Genomic DNA, 12,988 nt, shown 5'->3' on the forward strand with positions numbered 1-12,988 from the left:
GGCTTCGAAGGCAATTGCTTTGAATTAGCCTTATATCTGAAGCAAAGGCCCGTGACTGAACATGCTTAACCAAAACCATTGTGGCGGCATGAAGTTGGGAACACGTAAGAGCACCTGTAAGTTTTTTAAGTGAGAAACAAATGTTATTTTTGTAGCGAAAGATATAAGCAACAATGCGCGTTAATTTATCAAATGATGAAAACTTCAAAATGAGGCTTTCGAAAAAATCTTCTGAAGCGGGAACCAATAAGCAGGTTTTTATTTTGACATTTGAAGAAACATTTACAAAAGGGATCCAGTTGCGGTTTGAATTAAGTAAAAAACTCGAACCTGCCCACCAAAGCGAACTATTTTGTAACTCTACCGGAAACAGGCCTCTAGAACCTAAATCCGCAGGATTGTTTTCAGAGGAGACATGATACCAATAAGAAACGGGTCACCTTTCTTGGATAAAGGAGACCCTATTACTAACAAAAGTACTCCAATGATGTGGATACGCTTTGATCCACAAAAGGGCAGTTGTTGAGTCACTCCAGGCGAAAATCTTATGAATTGCGAAAGATGAGGTATAAATTTTGTAAACATGTGACAGCAAACGAGACAAAAGCACGGCTGCGCATAGTTCTAAGCGTGGAATCTAAAGAGTTTTTAGCGGTGCAACTTTCGACTTCGCACATACAAATTGAGTGGCTACTTCGCCATCAGGAGTTAAACAGCATGGATAAATTACAGCGCAATAGCCCTTTGCGGAGCTATCGCAAAATCCGTGAATTTCTATGGTCTTATAACTGAGAGGGAACAAACAACGAGGAATTTTACATTCCGATATAGAAGATTAAGTACTTTAAAGTACTTTTAAGTACTTTAAGTAGTATTTAAATACCATAACCGCTGAATTAAGTACTTAACAAGAAAAGTTAAGGGAGAAATTAATCCCAAAGGATCAAAAATCTTTGCTAAATTAGACAAAAGTATTCGTTTTGTGCATCCTTTATCAACTGAAGTAACTGAAAACTGGAAAACATCAAGAGAATGATTCCACTGAAGACATAAAACTTTCAAGGGGTTATCTGAATCGAAATTAAGTGAAAGACTTTCATTATAAAGAAAAGATGGTTGAAAATCAGCTAACAAACGAGGATCATTACTACACCATTTTCGAAGACCACCTTTCTGAAGAAGAGACATCAAATCCGTTTGAAGATTTTTCGCTCCCTCAATGGTTTCTGAGCCACCGTTGACGTCGTCAACATAAAATGACCTCAAAATAATTTGGGAAGCTTCAGGAAAATTAATCTTTTCCTCTTCTGCTAAGGCTAATAACGACCTAATGGCAAGATAAGGTGCACAAGTTAGCCCATAAGTAACTGTAAGAAGGCGATAATCAGCGATAGGTTGATCTTTGGAGAAGCGCCACACGATTCTTTGATAATCGGCGTGTGCGGGGTTTATTAAAATTTTCCTAAACATTTGACGAACATCGCTTGTAAAAACAAAACGATGAATTCTGAAGCCAAGAAGTAACTCGAAAATATCAGTTTGTAATTGGGGTCCAGGGAGAAGACACTCATTAAGCGACATGTCCCCGGGAGATTTTGCTGAAACGTTAAATTCTACGCGAAATTTAGTGGTGGAACTGGAATCCTTTAACACAATGATGTGGGATATAAAATGATCGTTGTGGTATGTCCCCTGAAGGTAGTAATTCCATGTGATTTTGAGTAAGGTATTCCTGCAATCACAGTAGAGCTTCGGATTCCTTTCCGAAGAGCTTTCCGAAAAGATGGGAATTTCAATTTTTGGTAAAGTTACATGCGATTGATTACGAGAAACTGAAAACGAGGAGGAAGGTCTAAGAAGTTTGGCCTTTATTTTTATCAGACATTTTAAATCGTTTAGACTGTATATAAAAAAAAATACTAAATGCACCAAATTCTTTTAGAAACTAAAGTAACTACAAGTAAAGAATATATAGAGAAATGACCACTCGTTACTCCTTAATAAAGTGACGATAGTGAATTCGAAGTATTAATTTATGTTTGAGTCACCCTGTAAATATAACACAAAATACGACCATGCACCAAGCACCAAGAAACGTTCAACAGTAAAAATATTTGCAGTGTTTATGTTTTTTATCAATTTATGTTTTTTAACTATTTATGTTCAAATTCCAGCAAAACCTGAGCGTGAAACGACCTGTAACAATGAAGGCTACAAAACTTTATTTAAATTATTTGTGATCAACAAATAACTGCGATTTAAGAAAGATATAATAATAAAAAAAATGGTAATCCGGCTCGAAGGACCAAAATGTCTATTCGATTTTTATTTTTGATAAGAAAGTACTGTATCGAAAGCTCACTGTTGAGAAAAGTGGACTGTATTTATTGTTTTTTTGACCATCAATGGTTGTGAGACCTTACCTGGTTTTCTCTCGATTACAGTTTTTCACTCGCGTTAGCTGGCCAGCTTTTTCCCAGTACGAAATGCGGTTTATCCCATAAACACGGGATTGCATCGGGTGGTACTAGATGCGTGAGCGATGCGTTTAGCGAATTTACTTCTTCTGATAATGGGTTTTAACGAACTGGCTCAGTATGTTGGACGCGTACCTTTTCATAAGGCCCCAAAACATTCTTTTGGATGCATTTGAGTAGAAATACTTTAACTAACTGTTTCTACACAGTGAGCTAAGCAAAATTGAGTTAAAGTTTAAAGTTTAATGAAAACTTGAAAAAGAATGAACTACTTAATTCAAACTGTTGTAAAATTTAAGAGAACTGAACAAAATATCCGGTTGAACTTCTGGAAACTAATGATTTCGATAATATAATAATAAAAATAATAATAATAATAATAATAATAATAATAATAATAATAATAATAATAATAATAATAATAATAATAATAATAATAACCCCGTGGGGGGCCGGGGTAGACCCTGTGGGGGGCCAGGGTAGAATAGCCTCCTGGTACGTTCTGCCTGTCGTAAAAGGCGACTAAAAGAACAACCTGGACCACAAGGGTTAAATGGTGGTACACCCATGGAAATGGAGACACGAAGCGGAAGATGCCTCGGAGAAAGGTCGCTGCCTGGGGATCGCCAGGGCATGTCTGGAGCCGGCGCTGGACATGACAGTATGCGGACCGTCGGTGGCAGGGAGTTAAGGAGGCGGCAACCTGTCATTCAAGAAACTACACCTCCTCCTCTTCAACAACAAAACGACCAGGAGGGCCCAACACCATCACGAGCCCCCCTCGCTGAAGGTGCTGCGCAGGAAATTCAGCCAGCGCTCACCCAGGCGGGACTACAAAGACAGCGCATGTAATGGACATCTGCGATGAATGAAACCGTCATGCGCAGCTTTTATAAAGTGACCAACCTGGGACGAGAAATGATCGGCTACAGACAACCTTTACATGCCGAATTTAGGAAAATCTATCCACATCTCCAAGTTACCGAACAGAGAGTAGCAGACCAGTATCGGGTAATAATGCGTAATCACCTAATTCCAGAGACAAGACTCAATACCATTAAAGAAGAAATACAAGCGCAAACTAATAACGAACAAGACCCCGCTAACAATGAACCAGCTGAGGAGCAACCTGTAATAGAAAACGTATTAAATAACACACAGGAACTTAACACTACCGAAAACACCCAAGAGGACAATTCTGAGCTATATCACGAACTATCTGCAGAAATGGCACGTGCGATGCTAGAATTTGAGGGAACCAACCCACTGATAAGACCCAAACTTCCAAAAGTAAACTCTTCAAAAAAACTAGGTCAAATTATGGAATTTTTAAACACCAAAATTCTTCCACCTTATTTTTTAAATATTAATAACATGCAATCTCTTCACCTTTTAGTTTATAGCGCAGCAACTGCCGTTGCTAAAACCATGAAGATTAAGATAAGGATCCACAATGACTCTGCAAGAACCGAGCTCCTGATACCGCCATGGGAGACCAGACTTCAACGAAAAATTCAGAGGTTTCGAAAAGATTTTGGCCAACTAACAGAATATCTGATGGGTACACGAACAAATAGACTAAAACAGAAAGTTGATGAAATTTTGCAGAGAAACAACATCCACACTCGGCATGAACCAGAAAATAATACAGCTCAACAATGCCTGGATACTCTAAAACAGAAACTTTCCTTATTTTCAGGGCGCCTACGAAGATACAAGACCAGTAATAACCGAAAACGTGACAATCTTCGTTTTGAAAAGGCCGAAAAACAATTTTATAGAGAGCTAAATTCAAAATCAGATCACCCAGATAAGCAATACCCCACGAAAGAACAAATTCAAGATTTTTGGGCCAAACAACTTGCAACTCAAACAACATGCAATATCAACGCAAGCTGGGTCACTGAAGAGAAACAAAATAGTAATAAATATAACCAGATGGAACATCGACCATTCACTATCGAGGAAGTCAACCAGATTATCCAAAAACTGCATAATTGGAAATCACCTGGCCCAGATGGAGTTCATAACTTTTGGCTAAAGAAACTACGGAGTGTGCATCCTAAACTCTCAGAATTAATTAACCACGTTATTCTTAACCCACAGGAAATGCCAGCGTTCCTAACGCAAGGAGTAACCCATCTACTGCCTAAAGACCAGAACAACACACAAGATCCGTCTAAGTACCGACCGGTAACGTGCCTACCTACTTTGTATAAAATTATCACTTCATGTTTAACACAGCGCATTTATCAACACTGTGAGAAAAACAACATCATATCCGCACAACAAAAAGGATGCGCTAAAGGGTCTATGGGCTGTAAAGAACAACTTATTATCGACTCTGTCATCAACAACCAGGCATATCACAACAAGAGAAATATTTTTACTGCCTACGTCGACTATAAGAAAGCCTTCGACTCAGTACCACACGAATGGCTTATAAACATATTAAAAGTGTATAAAGTTGATGGTAATACTTTGTCTTTTCTAGAGAGCGCTATGACAAGTTGGAGAACAACGATCCAGCTCGAAGTACAGGGTAAAAGCACAGTAAGTACAAACAACATTCCAATTCGAACAGGAATCTTCCAAGGGGACTCACTGAGCCCATTATGGTTCTGCCTTGCTATGAATCCTCTTTCGAACCGTCTTAACTCTACCAACTATGGGTTTAGCATCCGAGATAATAACACCGAGATTGCAAAGTTAAATCACTTACTGTATATGGATGATTTAAAAATAATGGCTGCAACTAGGAACCAACTAAACCAAATGCTGCATATAGTAGAAGAGTTCTCCAATGACATCGGCATGCAATTTGGACTAGATAAATGCCGTACTCTCAATATAATCCGAGGAAAAATTCAGCCAGGAGAATATCAGATGCAGAATGTCCAGACCATCGAGGCCATGGGCGAACACGAAATTTACAAATACTTGGGGATGAAACAATCACAAACGATTGAACAACAAACAATGAAATGCGAACTGACTAACGAGTTTGTGAAAAGGGTAAGACAAGTTTTGAGAACCAATCTCAACAGCAAAAATATGTTTAAGGCACTTAACTCCTACGCATGTTCAGCTCTTAGTTATTCTTTTGGGGTAATTAATTGGAGTAGGACAGATATAGAAAGGCTACAAAGAAAAGTGAGGACCCTACTTACTAAAACGCACAACCACCACCCTGTGCCACTGAAAGAACAATGCTTCCCCGCCACCTTGGAGGAAGAGGATTAATAGATCTGGGTAAATAACTTGAAAAACAAATCACTAACTTAAGATCCTATTTTTACAGGCAAGGAGAAAACTCCACGCTGCACCGCGCAATAAATCAAATAGACGATTCCACTCCTCTACAACTTAAGAGCGAGGAAGCGCGCAGCTACCATCATACGGACCAGGAAAAACTCCGCATCTAGACTGAGAAGCTCCTTCATGGGCGGCATCCTAATGAGATCAGCCAAAATCATGTCGACACTGCTTCGTCGAACTATTGGTTGGTATCAGGCAAGATGTTTCCAGAAACCGAGGGCTTTCTACTCGCCATCCAAGATCAGGTTATACCAACAAGAAATCATCTCAAGCACATCGTCAGAGATCCGTCCGTACAAAACGACAAATGCCGGTATGGATGCCAAACATCAGAGACAATCCAGCACATAATAGGAGGATGTCAGGCCTTTGCAGCGACAGAATACAAAGAACGGCACGACTCAGTTGGGAAAATCTTACATCAAGAGTTGGCAATGAAGTTGGAACTTATTACAACAGAGAAGGTTCCGTATTATAAATATACTCCAGAACCCGTAGTGGAAAATGACCGATATAAGTTATATTGGGACCGCAGTGTACTTACCGATCAACATGTAAGGCATAATAGACCAGATCTTATTTTAATAGATAAAATTTCCAGGAAAACAACTCTAATTGACGTAGCCATACCGAACAACAATAATCTGCAAGAGAAACACACTGAGAAAATCGCCAAATACAGAGATCTAGAAATTCAAATCGGAAGGCAATGGAGAATGGATAATGTTCAGACCATCCCAATTGTTATATCGACAACGGGTGTAATACCGAAAAGTCTACTGGAATACCTTAAACAACTAGGAACAGGCGAACATCTATATAAGCACATGCAAAAGGCAGTACTACTGGCAACTGCTCGCAGCACCCGGAAATTTCTAGGGGATAACTCTACATTTCAGGTCCCTTAAGGACACCGAAAAGGCCCCCACAGACCACAGAGCTTAATCCTTTTGATATCGCAGGTATCTGGGATAAGTAAATGATCCCCCCCCCCTTAGAGGGAGTGCGAGCCTTAACTGGCTGTAAATAATAATAATAATAATGTAAATAAATATTATTCAAATGCAATATAACAAAAGAAATACAAATAAATTTAATAAACATCGGCAATAAATACATAATGCTTCCAGCCCTCAGGAGCTGGTACGCTATGCGAGGCTGGTATTTTTTTTTCGCCTTAATATAAACCTAAATTGCAAAACAAAACAAACGATCTAAACTTTGAATCTATTGCAATTGCAATGCTATTTGCAATGCATAAAAATTAATTAAAACTCATAAAACTAATCAAAACAAAAAAAAATTAAACAATTCAACAAAACATTTTTATAACAGAATTACCAAACTAAAGACCTACTGTATTTTGTAGTCCTTTGAAAAAACTGTTATTACTGTACTGCACCAAAGCAAGACACAGATCAAGATTAAAATTATTAAAATTAGATTAAAAAAAGGACCATATAAGTGGACATGTTAATTTCTAATATTTACCAAACCATCAATAAGCTGTCTATTTTGAAGGATAATAAATTTGTTGATCCTCTTTTTAACCAATCCCAATGAGTTGCTACCTAGAATAACACCTCTCATTTCTACTGGTAAAAAATTATAACATCTGGCAAGAAGATAAGTAAAACAATGTTGCCCTATTGTCTTCCTAGCTCTAGTGGTTTGTGAGGAATTCTGTTGACGAAATATATCTAATAAATAATTAAATTAACAAAACTTTGTATGTCACAAAATATAATAACAATATAATAACTCATACTATGAACAACTAGAAGGTACAGCCATGGGTAATTGCCTCTCTCCCTTCCTAGCAGAGCTCTTTATGAACCGTTTTAAGTTAAATGCAAAAAATACCTTCCAATACTTTCCACGAGTTTGGTTAAGATATGTTGATGATGTGTTTGCCGTGTTCGACAAAAGCAAATGCAATATTGATAATTTTGTAGACCAACAATAACTTAACATCAACTCAATAACTGTTTTCCATCTATTAAATTTACCTTCGAACAAGAAACAAATAACCAACTTCCATTCTTAGATACTCTTGTTATCAGAAATAATAGTAAGTTAGAATCTGATATTTATAGAAAAGAAACAAATACTTTTAGATACATAACTAGTGACTCTAACCATTGTTTTCAACATAAAATGGCTAGCATGCATTTCTTGGTACATCGTTTGGTCTCATTTTCTCCAAGTAATAGCAGATTTAATAAAGAAAAAGCAACAATTAAAACAATTGCTAGGGTCAATTTTTATGACGATCAAATTATTGATAAGCTAATTAGAAAACATAGGTTTAAAGTTAATCTTAAAAACTCTACCACATTTCAAAAAAATGAAAATAAGCAAACTTTTGTTGCAATACCATACGATCCTATCTTGACGAGAGGCTTTGATAAGGTTTTTAAAGACTTAGAATGGTCTATCAAAGTTCGGCCAAGTTACGAAATCTTTTAGGAAAGCTAAAAAATAGAATAAAGACCAATGAAAAGTCTGGGATCTATGAGATTTATTGCAACGATTGTGATAAAAAGTACATAGGACAAACTAGAAGATCAATTAATGTCAGATTTAAAAAACATGTAGAATATAAAACTCATGTGAAATATGGAAGAGTTGAAAAGTCAAGTGTGGCTGAACATGTTTTAAATACTGGTTACTTTATAGGGATAGACAACTTAAAATTACTTAAACCAGTTAATAACAATAGAAAATTAGATGCATTCCAAAGTTTAGCAATATTCAAAAATCAAAAAAAACATTCTTAACTGGGATAAAGGTCCAATCCCGTCAATTATATAGTTTAGTTCATGTTTAAGATTTGTTTGATCATGTTTCATTGTTTTTTCCGCTCTATTAGTTACATCATTAGTATATAAGGGGATTTGTAAGTAGTTTTAGTTTAGTTTTAATCTTCTTCCGAAGATTAAAACTAAACATCGTTAGCGAAACACGTGTCGAGAATAAAAATAAAGTTTTGGTGAGTGGTAAAACTGTCTCGTAATTTAAACAAAAATTTCAGTTCTGGAGTTTTATTTTTCAAGAACATTTTAATTAATAATTTCGAAATAAAACAAGATATCGAGTTGCGGTTTGCGCCAGTTTTTATGTTTTTCATGCTTTTTTAGCCTAAATGAAAAAAATTACATATATTATAATGTATTTAATATTTGCCAGAAAATCGCCGAAAAAGTCCGAAATAACACAAACCACCCTTTAGTGCTCAACAAAATAACCAAGTCGGCTAAGTAGATATACCACATAAAAGCCTGATAATTACACTTGAAAACAAAAGCAAGCTCGTTAAAATTGGTTGGGCCAATCAAAAGTTATTAACAATTTTAGATATAAATATTCAACCCTTCCCCCACCTATTATTTGACAGATTAAAAAAAAAGTTTGAAATGAAAAATATTTAGAATTTATCATACTTCAAAATGGCATCATTCTTCTCGAGGATACACTTTAAATATTTTCAATAAAACCAATTTTTTTCTATTTCAATGTTGTATTACGCCCCTAGCGGTCATCGTACGAACTTGTAAATAATTTGTAACGATTTCTCTTTCCCGCTTTTATGAGAAATATTTTTTCCCTACGCTGTGGGATGACTAGTTACTGAGATATGGCCGCCGACCTTTCTTAGTTGTACACCCGGTACATTAATGCCGTGCTTATATGAATAGTTTAATAAAGCTGGGACAAAAAATGACATAGGAGATAAAGGTGACCGAAGGACTTCGCTAAGACTGCACCTATACTCTTTATGATTTATTAGGAGGGTGTTTTGGAAACTTGTAAAAAAATGTGAAGGTTTGAGTATTCCAATTGAGAACATATGCTGCTTGCATTTTGCGGATGACCAAGTAATATTTGCAGAAGATCAGGATGATATCCCCTACATATTAGAGAAAATAGACAAATAATACATCAAGTGGGTTTTATCAATTAATTCATGAAAAACAGAGTATGTAGTGGCACAGTATAAAGAACAAGACAGTAGGTTCACTCTCTTGCGGCCGTTTGAAGTAGGGACTTCTAAACAGTGCCGACTTTTTTTACGCGGTCGTAAATCATTATTTAGTTTCGGCGGCAATCCTTTACGATACGGGGGTGTTTGAAACATTTTTAATAAGGAATATTTTCGTACATCGCGGCGGGCGGCGTGTAATATATGGAATTTTTTGAAATTAAAGGCACTTTGTATTATTGTTAAAATGAAATTGAAAGAATATTATTAAGTATCTCTTTTGAACAAATAACTCTAAGAAAAACACTTGGTAGATAGCTTTAAAATTAAGTTTATTAGAATGTACACAATTAAATCTTAGCTTTACGTTCCTTTCATGCTCTTTTCTCAACTGACCAAGAAACTACCTACCTAATATTGCATACACTTAATTAATAATAACTTCGTTAATATAGCCATTTTTTAAATATTTAATAAAATTTACATAATAATGTGATAACAACACTCAGCATATGGAACTCGGTAACAGTGAAATATAAAAAGGCAGTTAAATAAGAAAAACTTATTAAATGCCTAATTATTTGCTTTTAAAATAGGGGATGAAAGAACAAACCACTAAAATTAAAATAAAACGAAAATAGGTGTTTTACAACCTAGAATTCATATAAATATGCAAAATAAATATAGTTTTACATTGGGGATTATAGTACACATCAATATTTTGAAACATAAACCCTTAAAAACCACCCTTAATGACGAAAAAAATGTAGTTTCAAGTATGGTTAGACGGTATAAGTGGCTAAAATTTATATCATTCAAATGATCGCAATGCAACTAATAATAAATCAGATAGCTTTCACTATTAAAAACCAACACTAATAACAGAATATTACCAAAAATTTTGCATTTTTTTAGATTAAAATCACGATTTTAAAAAAATATGTACTCTAAATCGCTGATACTTTTTGAATATATTATTGGTACCTATATATAGTCCATTGTAGAAGGCTACGCTTTAATTTTTGAAATAAATACATAATTTTTTATGATAAATTTTTAACCTTTTTTAAATTTTTTTTTAAAAACTGCAATTATTTTTATTTTATTCCTAACTTTTTTAATTTTTATGCTAATGACTTACAATCAAGTTTATTTTTAAAGTTTTTGATAGTACATACTTGAAAAAACGTGCTAGATATTTGTCTAAGAAACGTGATTTTTTAAAATTATTTCAAGTTTTATAAAATTATTTTACGTCATTATATTTTGTTATCTAAAAAAAGGGGTTATGTTCACACAGTTGTATCTCTTTATATAGCCTATAAAGCCAATCTTTTAGTTTTAAACCAACTTTTGTTTATTAGATTTTTTTGTAGGATCTCAATTTTCCGAGATATTTAAGAAATACTGAAGAAAAGCGTGTATTCTTTTCTGTGAACTAAGCCATTTTTATTTTTTTTTAAATGTATATCCCCTTTTACTCCTGCAGTCATCTACGCAACATATCGCCGGCATTTTTAAAGTACAAAATTTCCGCATAACGCTATTATAGTTCTAATATTGAAGACGCCCCTGTATAACGCAGTCGCCACCGGGCAGCAAAAAAGAGTAGCATCAGAAAGCGAGTGAGAAAGGCAACATTTTGGGCGGCGCTTAGAGTGATCCTTCTATTCTAGTTTATGTTCGGTGGTAGTGGTGAGAGGTGAAGAAAGAAATCTAGACCTAAGAGACCAAATAAATTTAATTGTTCTACTAGCTCCCCTATTCTTTATTTTTTTGTTTTCAGATCTTTGAGCAAAATTTTCGAGCTTAATGAAATGACTTGATTTAACGTACTAGCGGTTACAAATACAAGAAAATAAATTATCCAATAATTAGTTCATGCAACAAAAATATATGTTAATAAATATATTGAACAGGCCAAAAGGAAAAACATAAAATAAACAAGTAAATAAACTTGACTAAAATTAAATTAATTTGGTGACGCTACTGCCTTTATTCTTTGGTAAAACACTGAAAAGCAGCTCAATAAAAATCTGCAAATATTTGTACAATAAACAAATATTTCTAGGGACGGTCACGGAGGCACAATTGTGAAAAAACCGTTAAATGGATATACTTTTGCCATAGTAATATTAGTTATAATATAGCAAGAATTAAAAAAAAAATTAAACCGGTATGAACATTATGTCGAGTTTTTATTTTTTTTAGTAGTGGGTCATTTTAATTAGATGTGTGGAATATCATCTACTAGTTTGACCTAATTTAAGTTGAAAAATACGGAAATATTTGCATGAATGTATTAAAGTATTTTTTTTTATGGCTCGTATATCTAAAAAAATAAAAAAAAGATGAATTTATTGGCACCCAAAAAGAAGGCTTTGATAAAAGGAATTTTTGCTAGTATTCCGATCCCGGCTAAACTGTTTAAATATTTGCTTTAATTAAAAAAATCCTAGAATAAAAAATATGTTGCAGAAATGATAGTATTTAATTAATAATAAATACCTTTAAAGAATGTCCTTTAATGTATTTTTCTGTGTTCGAAGATCTGAATGGAAATCGACACCTCGTAAACCGGAAAAATCACTAACATAACGAACGGACAGTTGAAATTCTACTTTTCACAACTTCTTTGATGGATCGCATACGATAATAGGAAATCAATAAAAATAAATTGTTAATAATAAATATGGTTTTCGTATTTCGTACGTTCGCGAAATTTCGATTTTTAACTGTTTAACAGCGTTCCGTTCGGGAATGTGAAATATCAATAGTACGCTATATGCGTGAAGTTAAATGAATTTAAATAATGCTTTTTTTAATGGTACTTAGATTTTTTAACCGCGCACTGTATACGTACTTATAATTAGGAAACAATAGTATCATAATGTTTTTATGTCTATGCACAATGGCCATCTACTCTGATTTTTTTTCGAAAATCTGTTGCTATGTTATTACTAGACTAATAAATAGATTTAAGGCTTTCATTGACAAATTTAACTATTCTTATATTAATCATGAGTCTCCCATCAAAAGTAGTTAAGCAAAGTTTTTTTTCTTTAAAATGGCACTTCGTTTTTAACATTTGCGCTATGTGTTGCCAAAATATATACACATAGATTCAAAAGCTTTGCATCACCTGAAATTTCCAAAATTTTCATTTTATCGGCATAAATAGATAAGAAACTTATTAATTGATTAGTTTTAA

At 34.5% G+C, this 12,988-nt stretch overlaps 1 protein-coding gene across 1 annotated transcript in view; it reads right to left on the reverse strand.

Moving 5' to 3' along the window:
* Positions 1–12,525, reverse strand: part of LOC126745868 (uncharacterized MFS-type transporter C09D4.1-like) — a 55,384-nt gene extending 42,859 nt beyond the window's left edge. The window contains exon 1 of the mRNA XM_050453899.1: positions 12,286–12,525. The gene's annotated coding sequence lies outside the window, so the exon portion shown is untranslated. The remainder of the gene's footprint in view (positions 1–12,285) is intronic.
* Positions 12,526–12,988: the final 463 nt, after the last annotated feature.

This window comes from Anthonomus grandis, chromosome 16, assembly GCF_022605725.1.
Source record: "Anthonomus grandis grandis chromosome 16, icAntGran1.3, whole genome shotgun sequence".
Lineage (NCBI taxonomy): Eukaryota > Metazoa > Arthropoda > Insecta > Coleoptera > Curculionidae > Anthonomus > Anthonomus grandis.